Source organism: Mytilus edulis, chromosome 4 (genome assembly GCF_963676685.1).
Source record: "Mytilus edulis chromosome 4, xbMytEdul2.2, whole genome shotgun sequence".
Taxonomy (NCBI): domain Eukaryota; kingdom Metazoa; phylum Mollusca; class Bivalvia; order Mytilida; family Mytilidae; genus Mytilus; species Mytilus edulis.
This window is the reverse complement of record NC_092347.1, coordinates 59,697,125-59,709,095: the sequence shown is the minus strand read 5'-3', so window position 1 is coordinate 59,709,095 and position 11,971 is coordinate 59,697,125. Positions and strand designations below refer to the sequence as shown.

At 32.0% G+C, this 11,971-nt stretch overlaps 2 long non-coding RNA genes across 2 annotated transcripts; both read right to left on the bottom strand.

Moving 5' to 3' along the window:
- Positions 1–1,348: 1,348 nt before the first annotated feature.
- Positions 1,349–3,157, bottom strand: LOC139518484 (uncharacterized). Its single transcript, XR_011663372.1, has 3 exons — positions 2,966–3,157; positions 2,388–2,473; positions 1,349–1,519 (listed from the first exon to the last, which is right to left on the bottom strand). It is a non-coding gene; the product is annotated as an uncharacterized lncRNA (long non-coding RNA).
- Positions 3,158–9,168: 6,011 nt separating this feature from the next.
- LOC139518488 (uncharacterized) lies at positions 9,169–11,151 on the bottom strand. Its single transcript, XR_011663376.1, has 3 exons — positions 10,908–11,151; positions 10,326–10,411; positions 9,169–9,356 (listed from the first exon to the last, which is right to left on the bottom strand). It is a non-coding gene; the product is annotated as an uncharacterized lncRNA (long non-coding RNA).
- Positions 11,152–11,971: the final 820 nt, after the last annotated feature.

Below are 11,971 nucleotides of genomic sequence, written 5' to 3'. Positions count from 1 at the left end.
GTATCAAAATTATAAGCCTGGTACCTTTGATAACTATTAAAAGAATGTGAAAGTAATAGATAACACTTAGAAGATTATTATTTTTCAAATAAAATTAATAAAAAAGCTTTATAGATAGGTAAATCAGTACCAAACGATTCGAGATAGACCTGTTCTGTGTTACAACTGTTAGAAGCATTGCTAGGATAGATCTGTCTTAAACTGTTCTAGTAAAGAAATGTAAGAATCTATTCTAAATTAAAAGAAATACCTCTTTTGTCAGAAAATGTTTTGAAGATTTTAGAAAACAGTTCACTGACAGTTTCTGACAGATTTGTGTAAGAGCAATACTTTGGTTTTTTTTATTATTTCTTTATTCTTCGTACAGATCTGATAAGCCAACTCCTTTCCAATGGATGTGTGCAGTTTTTGATCATGTTGTCCTGTTAGACTATTGTCCCAGGTTACATTCTTTATGTACGTAATCTTGAATTTAGTGGTTGACGACTTGTCGTTAATGTATCGTGGTCATATTTGTTTGTCCTTAATTGGTTATATGATAAATTATGGTGTTGATTTTCTCTTACAAATTGCTTCACATTTTGTCTTAACAAGACATTTTATAAGAGAGAAGAAGCGAAAGATACAAAAGGCAAATTCCAAGTCGAAAATTAAACTGGCATACTAAGGCAATATAAAAATAGGGAGGCAAAAAGACAAACAACAGTTTACTAAATACAACTAAGAAAATTTAAAACTGAGCAACACGAACAATACCAAAAAAAAACAACAACCATGGAGTGATCTCATGTTCTCCGGAATGATTCTAGACAAATTGACGAGCAATACCAATACTGTATAGTTAGAAATATAGGTTAAGTTTAATAAAATAAATTTAAGTACTTTAGAATGATTCCAGTGTTGCTTATAACTTTGATTCTCTAATCTTATTTGTATCCAGAAACGCTATAAAGTTATGTAGTTTTTTTGTTGTTGTTTATTAATTCTAAATGCACTGTGTTGTTTAAGTGAAAGTTTTAATGTCGTCAAGCCATTCACTTATTCAAAACGAGAACTTAATTTTTTGCTAGGTTTTTCTGTTTTGTATAACCTAGTACAGAACAACCTATACATATAAGGTCACTTTAGGGATCCTGGAAAATTGGCTTTACACGAGAGTGACCATTTTATTGTGGTTCAAAGTGCATAGGTAGTACTACAGCGGAACAAAAAGAGGATGACCTGACAAGACAGTTGGCCTCTAAAAAGAGGTGTCATTTAAAGCAGGTTTTACAAATACACTAATGGTATAAAGTTTGGAACATTTTGCTTTCAAAATGCAAAACCAATATCAAACCAAGCAAGAAAATAAGGTGCAGACTATTTTTAATCTCGATAAAAACATTCTTGAAAAGGTAGATGTTAACAAGTTCTGAAGTGTTCTGTTTCTGGTAAATCGAACATTAAATCGTATGCTCTGACGTAAGATGTCCAAATTGATGACACACATTTCTTCTATGACCAAACGCTGCTTTAAAACCTAAAAGAAAAAAATATATTTTAAGATAGAGTTTAAGCATTAATAAGAACGCTGCATATAGCGTATAGCTATATATTTTCATTAATTACTTACAATTTTAACAGATTAAGTATAATTCAAAACACTTACTAAATATGTTACCATTATATTGTTTTGTTTGTGAATTGTGTCATTTTGTCACAGATAATTGGCATGTACATTTTAGACATATTATACAAAGAATATATACAAGAACGATCTCTTATAAAGTGAAAAATAGATTCCTCTTAGACATTTAATTTATTACAAATTTTTAATTTAATTTTTTTATTAGGTAAACTAGATATAAATATCAAGAAATTTGATTATCTTTTAAATACATGTGCATTTTAAACGCATTTAGTTTCCGAAGGCAAATAAGGACTCTGCAATAATACCCGTCGCGAAACAATTCGAATCGGAATATTTGTTGTGTACAAATTGAATTGTTGTACATATTATAGATGTTGGTACACGTAATCATTGTTTTATGAACCGCTTAACACAAATGAATGATAGTAGCACACAATATTTTGTTTCGCATATTTCTCTCATATTTCCATTTTTATGATATGATATACTAATAAGGAGAAAAATAAAAATAGAATTTAAACCATTTATGTGTCGTTACTTCCAGTTTTAGGACCAGGAGAATAGCACTAAATGTTATGTTAAATTATATAATCTAAGTTAAGACATTAAGATGATAAATTTTAGAAAATATACTTTTATCATCTGGTACAAACAGATATGTGTCAAAAAACTTATAACTTGTACAACAACCCTGCATAGTTTGTACAAACTTGCATCTTATATCCAACTTATACAAAATACAGATAAATAAACTAACCTCGTATGCCCATGACAATGTTGTCTAACCAGCAATTCTGTTTCCGGTGAAGTTGAAGAGGTTTAAGAAGTATAATCCTCCGAGAACTAGAAAATCAAATACAAAATGCTACTCCTGATGTTAATAATTATGTTGCAATTCATAAAAGAAATAATAAAAATGACAATAATAATGATATAATATTAATAATAATTCTGAGACGCCATTAACATTATAAATTATAGATTAAATACTAGTATGGAAAAATACTACCGTTACTTGAATACATACATTTGACAAAATACCAAATAGCAATCGCACTTTTAGTAAACGAATCACATCTTTCCAAATTGTGTTTATATCTGTTTTGACGATTTACGAGCACAATTGATAACATAATAAGAAGTTAGAACTGAATGATAAGATCAAATACTATCCACATTTGCTGTATATATTGATGTAAATGGATATTTTGGCAGTTTTAAATGTAACAAACATGCTGTCAATAAACTCGAATTAACTTGTGCTATACCACAGTCATATAACACCTTTGGTTGTTCCAATAATGTATGAACCTATATAGTGTAAGATATACTCACGGTAATTGAACAGTTTAGCCTGTTTCAGACCCTGGTAACTATTGGCAGCATAGTTTGCATAAGGAGCTACCTGTCTTGGCTGTTGGTATCCATAGTTACCAGGTAAATAAGCACAAGAAACCAGTGCGATGATGCACGGAAGGATCAGACAAATGGCGACTTTTGTGTTCATTTTGAAGTTTTGACTTTCTAAAAGAAAATTTTTGAGAAAGTATGATAATAAATTTTAAAGAATATTTGATAATGAAAATGTGAATTGTGGTAAAAAATTATCACTCTTTAACACAAGTTTTTATTAGACAAATAGCCTCATCTCCTAAGAGAAGAACACATATAACGATTAAATGATGGAAAATTATTCAATACTCGAAAATACTCTTGTAAGAATAATATTAAAAGAACAAGCATATGACAATTTATGAATATAACTGGATTTGAAAACGACCACCCAAAAATTCTTTTGGATTGTTAAATAAAAGTGTTTTTTTTTATCATTCCCCTTTCCAAACCGTCACACCCCAAACTGAAGTTTAAATTTTACCCGTAATTTAGAAATAAATAAATAAATATACTATAACAAAATCAATTTCCATACATACCTAGAAGACTGATTGAAATTGAAAGTGATTAACAAACACGAGTTTACATGTATTTATATGTAAAATTACTTCCCTGTTGTATAGAAGTGGTCAGAAGTCATGTCTGAACACCGGCAACATTATGGCATGTCGTCTGGACATTCTACTAAACAAGTTGTTCTTTAAGAACTATACACTACAAGTTTTGTAAAACAAAATGTTTGTAGTAAAATTACTTTGTGGATAGATGGAAATAAATAACATTATAATACAGATTTTTTTATCAGTGTTTTCTCTTTATTTTTTCAAATGTATCACTCATTTTACCTTGTAATTCTAAAATTTGTCAAATTTATAAAAACACATATTAAATGTCATATATATGTTTTATAGTTATTTTACTATTCACGTTGAAGTTTTTATTGTTAAAGTATTTCTTTCAGAGTTTAACATGTAGTTTTGAGCTTTATATGATCAAGAAGTCATAAATTTCTTTTTTATGAACCAATATGTTACTTACATACACTTTCTTCAAAATATGAAGAAAAGAAATATGTTATTATAATGAAAAGTGTTATAATGGTCAATATTGGATTTATTCATTTTTATCGGTTGGGATGTCTGATTTTCTATAACAATCATAATTTTTATTGAGTTATGCCGCTTTGTAAATGTAATGTCGACCAGGCACGATAATTTCCTAGCTGATATGCCATTGAACTGATTCTAGCCTCCAATTGTCTAGTAAACGTTAATGTTCTCTTTATGTTCCACAAATAAAGAAAATGTACAACACTATGAAAAAATTACAGTAGTTTACAGATGTTCTAAACATGTAAATTAATTGGGAATATCAAGAGAAAATCTACATAAATCGCAAGAAATCAATAAAGAGTGAGATTCGTCACACTTTTCTCATGCATGGCTTAACAGATGACTTCATCTCACAGGCAGAAAGCAGTTTAACATTTTACATTTCAAGGATCTGCCAGACACCCATTTCATGTTATCTGATACATAGAATTGAGAATGGAACTGGGGAATATGTCAAAGAATGGGAATTGGGAATATGTCAAAGAGACAACAACACAACCAAAGAGCAGATAACAGCCGAAGGCTACCAATGGGTCTTCAATGCAGCGAGAAAATCCTGCGACCGGAGGCGTGCTTCAGCTGGCCCTTAAACAAATATGTTTACTAGTTCAGAGATAATGGACGTCATACTAAACTTCTAAATATTTAAAAGAAACTATAAAAATTCATACAAGACTAACAAAGGCCAGAGGCTCCTGACTTGGGACAGGCGCAAAAAATGCGGCGGGGTTAAACATATTTTTTGAGATCTCAACCCTCCCCTAACCCCTAGCCAATGTAGAAAAAAACAAAAAATGTACGCGAAATTGAGAGCATTCATGACCAAAGTCATACGTCCACAACAAATGAACCAAACCATAATAAAAATTATCTAAATCTACAAAAAAAAAACAGGAAAAAAAGACTGATCAAAATATACCCCATTAAAAATTGGGGGAGCTATTCTTGAAATCAATCGTTGAGAAGACTTAAAGTGTACTTTTGATTTTTCGCTGTATCGATCATCATCCATAAATAAAACTGTACTGACAAACAACAGCTAAAGCTAAAAGGGCAATAGTCTTAACGTTCTTTTTTACTCTAAATCTCATGTTATACAACGTGTCAGTTTTCCAATATAAAGAATATAAATAATTTCCCAGAAAGGCAATGTCTAGGTTAATTTGAACATTGTCTTTTTTTCTAATTCACATGCTGTTAACAGAAGTTTAAGTTAACGTGAGCCAATAACATAGAACTTGAATAATAATTAGATAGATCATTCCCTATGTCATCACATTTATCGAAACGAACCAATCGTGTATCCTTGATTATAGTGATGGTTTATGAACATTTGTCTGTACCGAACAAATAGGACATCATATTTGACTTCTTTTTTTTATTTGAGCGTCACTGATTATTTTATTGACGAAACGCGGGCCTGGCGTACTTCATTATAATTATACGGTTATTAAAAATAGTTTTCGTGTTGGTGTCTATGTGTCGGTGTTGATGTTTGTGGTGTCGGTTTCAATGGTGTCGGTATGGATGTTTATGGTCTCGGTGTGGATGGCTATGATGTCGGTGTTGATGTTTGTGGTGTCGGTGTTGATGTTTGTGTAATCGGTGTCTATGATGTCGGTGTGGATGTCAAAGTTGTCGGTGTAGATGTCTATGGTTTCGGTGTGGATGTATATCATGTCAGTGTTGATATTTGTGGTGTCGGTGTGGATATCTTTTGTGTCGTTGTTAATGTTTGTGGTGTCGGTGTTGATTTTGTGAAGTCGGTGTCTATGTCGTCGGTGTTGATGTTTGTGGTTTCGGTATGGATATCTATTGTATTGTTGTTGATGTGTGTGGTGTTCGGTGCCTATTGTGCGTTGTGGATGTCTATGTCGTCGCTGTTAGTGTCTATGATGTCGGTGATTATGTTTATGGTGTTGGTATGATGAATGAGGTGTTGATGTTTTAAGTGTTGTTGTTTATGGTGTTGGTATGATGTATGAGGTGTTGGATGTTTATGGTGTCGATTTTGATGGTTGTGGTATCGGTGTGTATGATGTCGGTGTCAATGGTGTTTATGGGGTCGGTGTTGATGTTTGTGTTGTCGGTGTCTATGGTATCGGTGTTGATGTTTATGGTGTCGGTGTCTATGGTGTCGGTGTTAATGGTGTCGGTGTTGAGGTTTGTGGTATTGATGTTTGTGGTGTTGGTGTCTATGGTGTTGATGTGTATGGTGTCGGTGTTGATGTTTGTGGTGTTTGTGTCTAAGATGTTGGTGTTGGTGTCTATGATGTCGGTGTTGATATTTGTGGTTTTGGTGTCTAAGATGTTAGTGTTGGTTTCTAGGGTGTCGGTGTTGATGTTTGAGGTGTTGGTGTCTTTGATGTCGGTGTTGATGTTTGTGGTGTTAGTGTGTATGGTGTCGGTGTTGGTGTCTATGATGTCTATGGGGTCGATGGTAATGTTTGTGTACTCGGTGTCTATGGTTTCGGTGTTGATGTTTTTGGTGTTGGTGTCTATAGTGTCGTTGTCGTTGTTGATGTGTGTGTAGTCGGTGTCTATGGTATCAATGTTGGTGTCTTTTTATTTGTGTTGGTGTTTGAAGTTTTAATATAAGATGCAGGTATAAGTAAGTCATTTCATGTGTTGACTCTCTTATAAGATCAATGATTTCCATTTTGTTCAAATTGCACTTTGTAATGCAGCAATCGTGACATGGAAGACAGTAAAGGAGTATCTATGTCACAGATTATGGAAGCAGTGTTCTACTTGTTGTAGCCGTAGTGCCATCTTCTTAATCAATGTGTATGACTTTCAAACCAAAACCCCACCAAAATTCGTGGTATATATAATGATTAGATATAGGAAGATATATGAGTGCCTATGGGACAACTCTCCATCCAAGTCACAATTGATAAAAGTAAAAAAATATAGGTCAAGGTACGGTCTTCAACATGGTGCCTTGGCTCACATCGAACAGCAAGCTATAATGGGCCTCAACAATTACTAGTGTAAAACCATTTAAACGGGTAATAATGAGTTTATATACTAAAGGTTGTACAACAAGACAAAATAAACGTACAATTAATGAAGTTGCTATCAGACTTTATCCGAACCATGGAAAAAGTTATACAGTATGGCTTTCTGTGATTTTACATGACAGGACAGATAGTTGTGACAGAAATAGAACACATTTTGATCATAATATTATCATTGTTGGCAATGCCATTCTTTCTATATTTTAAACAAAACAGTATTCGTTCATAGCGTCATTACATAACTTACATTTATATCTTATCACCATCTCAGCAGTTGGTTCTTCTGAACTGACATGATTTTAACAAACGTTTCCTAAATTCTCCGTTCAGAAATTAAGAAATTAATAAGAAATTAAGATTTATTTTGCCTCATGCAATATTGACCTTTAATAGATGACGTTGGCTTATTGTCAGTTTCTTTTTGGTCATATAGGTCTTAACGTGGTAAGGTGCTATACATCATTGGCTCTCACATGTTTGAATCTTTTAGCCTTCCCCACGATGGTATTTCAAAAAAACAATAGTGTGGAAAAGCATGCAATGGGTATCAAATGGTGTTTGAACAAGCTTTCAGTTATTTCGAAATAAGTTTTGTTCTTTGTGATCTGTTTAATCTGCCAAATACTGCCCTTTCCAACTGATTTTTTTCTGTTTTTTTCTTATTTCTTTTGATAATACACTCCTCTTCGATGATAGGGAAAGGATTGAACAATCACAAACTTGATTCAGATTTGCACAAGGCTAGTTATGACGTCTTCAATGTAAATCTGTTGGACATAATATGTGTACGGATTGCTATATTCTTTTTGAAAGACATGGTATAATAATAATCTATAATTCGGTGGTTGTCGTTAATGGATCTTTGTTATACCTGTTTTTCGTTGATTGGTTATATGATAAATTATGTTGTTGATTTTCTCTTATAAATTGCTTCCCATTTTGTCATACCAAGACCTTTTATAGAAGAGAGGCGATATATACCAAAGGAAAATCCCAACTCATTAGTCGAAAATTTAACTGACATACTCAGGAAAGATATACATACAGAGACAAAAAGACAAACAACAGTTTACTAAATACAACTTAGAAAACTTAAAACTGAGCAACACGAACTACACCAAAAAAACAGGGGATGATCTCATGTTCTCTGGGATGATTCTGGACAATTAGCAATACCAATACCGTATAGTTAGCAATACATGTCAAGTTAAAAACATAAACTGAGAGAATCGTACACAATCAAAAAGGATCATGAACGGATACGTCGACAAGTTTTGTGTCTCGTGTTATGCACGCATATTGCGCTTGCGAATGAGAAAATTATACCCCCGGCATTAGAACTGGTCGAAACCATACTGACAATGCCATAGTAAATGTTTAAACTATAACCGTACTGCATGAACAGAATATAACAATTATAACTGCATCTTTCGGACGGTCGAAAGATATATGCAACTTGTCTCGGAAACTTGTTATTCTTTTTTTTCCGACCTGTTTTTATGTAAAGGGTGGTCTTTGTCGTGTTAAAAAAATCCAAAGGACACATGTCCATTATTGTTTATCTTTTTTCCATTTAAGTACTTTGTAATGATTCCAGTGTTGCTTATAACTTTGTTTCTCTTGTGTTATTTGTATCCTGAAACGATTTAAAGCGATGTCGTTTGGGCTTTTTTTTATGTTCAATGTCGTCAAACCAGTCACTTATCTAAAACGAGAACGTCATTTTTTTCATAGGGTTTTCTGTTTTGTATAATCTAGTACAGCCAAGCCTACACAAATAAGGTCACCTTCGGGATCCTGGAAAATTAACCTTACACGAGAGTTACCATTTTATTGTGGTTTAAAGTGTATAGGTATTACTACACCAGGACAAGTAGAGGATGACCTGACAAGACAGACGGCCTCTAAAAAGGGGTGTTATTTAAAGCAGGGTTTACTTTACACTAATGGTATAAAGTTTGTAACATTTTGCGTTTATAATACAAAAGCACTATCAAAACAAACAAGAAAATAAAGTACAGACAATTTTTAATCTCGATAAAAACATCTTTGAAAAGGTAGATATTTACTGATCTGAAGTGTTCTGTTTCTGGTAAATCGAACATTATGCTGTGATGTTTGCATAAATCGTCTGCTATGACGTAAGATGTCCAAATTGATGACACACATTTCTTCTATGACCAAACGCTGCTTTAAAACCTAAAAAAACAAATATATGTTTAAATAGAGTTTAAGCATTAATAGGAACGCTGCATATAGCGTGAAACAATTGCGTACAATTTTAACAGATTAAGTATAATTCAAAACACTTACTAAATATGTTACCATTATATTGTTTTGCCTGTGAATTGTGTCATTTTGTCACAGATAATTGGCATGTACATTTCAGGCATATCATACACAGAATATATACAACAACGATCTCTAATAAAGTGCAAAATAGATTCCACTTAGACATTTAATTTATAACAACTTTTTAATATAAAATTTTGTATAAGGTAAACTAGATATAAATATCAAGAAATTTGATTATCTTCTAAATACATGTACATTTGTAAATGCATTTTATATCCAAAGGCAAATAAGGACTCTGCCATAACACCATTCGGGAAATTTCAATTCGAAGCGGAATATAATATGTTGTGTACAAATTGAATTGTTGTACATATTATAGATGTTGGTACAAGTTATCAGTGTTTTATGAACCGCTTAACACAAATGAATGATAGTAGCATACTATCTTTTGTTTCGCATATTTCTGTCATATTTCTCTCATATTTCCATTTTTATGATATGATATTTATGCGTTTCCCTCAGTTTTAGTTTGTTACCCCGATTTTGTTTTTGTCCATGGATTTCTGAGTTTGAACAGCGGTATACTACTGTTGCCTTTATTTAGTATAAGGCGAAAAATAAAAATAGAATTTAAACCATTCATGTGTCGTTACCTCCAGTTTTAAAACCAGGAGAATAGCACTAAATGTTATGTTGAATAATATAAATCTTATTTCAGACATTAATATGATAATTTTTAGAAAATAGACTTTTATCATCTGGTACAAAAAGATATGTGTCAAAAAACTTATAACTTGTACAAAAACCCTGTATAATTTGTACAAAATTGCATCTTAGACACAACATATACAAAATACAGATAAATAAACTAACCTCGTATGCTCATGAAAATGTTCTCTAACCAGCAATTCTGTTTCCAGTGAAGTTGAAGAGGTTTAAGAAGTATAATCCTCCGAGAACTAGAACATTAAATACAAAAGGCTGCTATTGCTATTGATAAGTATGTTGCAATTCATAATAGAAATAATAAAAAATGACAATAATAATAATAATATGATATTAATAATAATTCTGAGACGCCATTAACATTATAAATTATAGATTACTAAGTAAATACTAATATGGAAAAAGACTACCGTTACTTGAATACATACATTTGACAAAATAACAAATAGCAATCGCACTTTTAGTAAACGAATCACATCTTTCCAATTTGTGTTTATATCTGTTTTGACGATTTACGAGCACAATTGATAACAAAATAAGAACTGGATGATAAGATCAAATACTATCCACTTTTGCTGTATATATTGATTTTAATGGAACTTTTGGCAGTTTTAAATGTAACAAACATGCTTTCAATAAACCCGAATTAACTTGTGCTATGCCACAGTCATATAACACCTTTGGTTGTTCCAATAATGTATGAACCTATATAGTGTAAGATATACTCACGGTAATTGAACAATTTAGCCTGTTTCAGACCCTGGTAACTATTGGTAGCATAGTTTGCATAAGGAGCTACCTGTCTTGGTTGTTGGTATCCATAGTTACCAGGTAAATAAGCACAAGAAACCAGTGCGATGATGCACGGAAGGATCAGACAAATGGCGACTTTTGTGTTCATTTTGAAGTTTTGACTTTCTGAAATAAAATTTTGTAGAAAGTATGATAATAAATTTATTAGAATATTTGATAATAAATATGTGAGTTGTTGTGAACAATTATCACTCTTTTACACAATTATTTTAAACAAAGCCTTATCTCCTAAGAGAAGGACTCATTTAACGATAAAATAATGGGAATTTAGTCAATACTCGAAAATACTCTTGTAAGAATAATATTGAAAGAACAAGCATGGGCCAATTTATGAATATAACTGGATTTGAAAACTAACAACCCCAATATTCCCTTGGATTGTTAAATCACAGGTTTTTTTTATCGTCCCCCTTTCCAAAAAAAAATAAAAATTTAGAAATAAATAGATAAATATACAATAGCAAAACCAATTTCCATACATACCTAGAAGAATTAAAATTGAAAGTGATTAGCAAACATGATTTTACATGTATTTATATGTAACATTACTTCCCTGTTGTAAAGAAGTGGTCAGAAGTCATGTCTGTACACCGGCAACATTATGACATGTCGTCTGGACATTCTACAAAATAAGTTGTTCTTTGAGAACTATACCGTAACTACGAGTTTTGTAAAACAAAACGTTTGCAGTAAAATTACTTGGTGGATGAAGGGAATAGAATCATATTCAAAACAGTGTGGATGTGGCCATTGATTGACGACCTAATGTACCCCATTGACTGGGACAGATTATGTGAACGTTTGTCTGTAAGGATAACTGCTCACTACTTACTTATTAAAGAATTTTAACTTTGGGGCCACCAAAGGTTCTTAACGCCTTTAATAATTTAGAAATCGAAAAATTAATCAGGAATAACCTTTATATTTTGATTTATATTATTGATATAAATAAAAACATCGTGTTATTCCTGATTAATTTA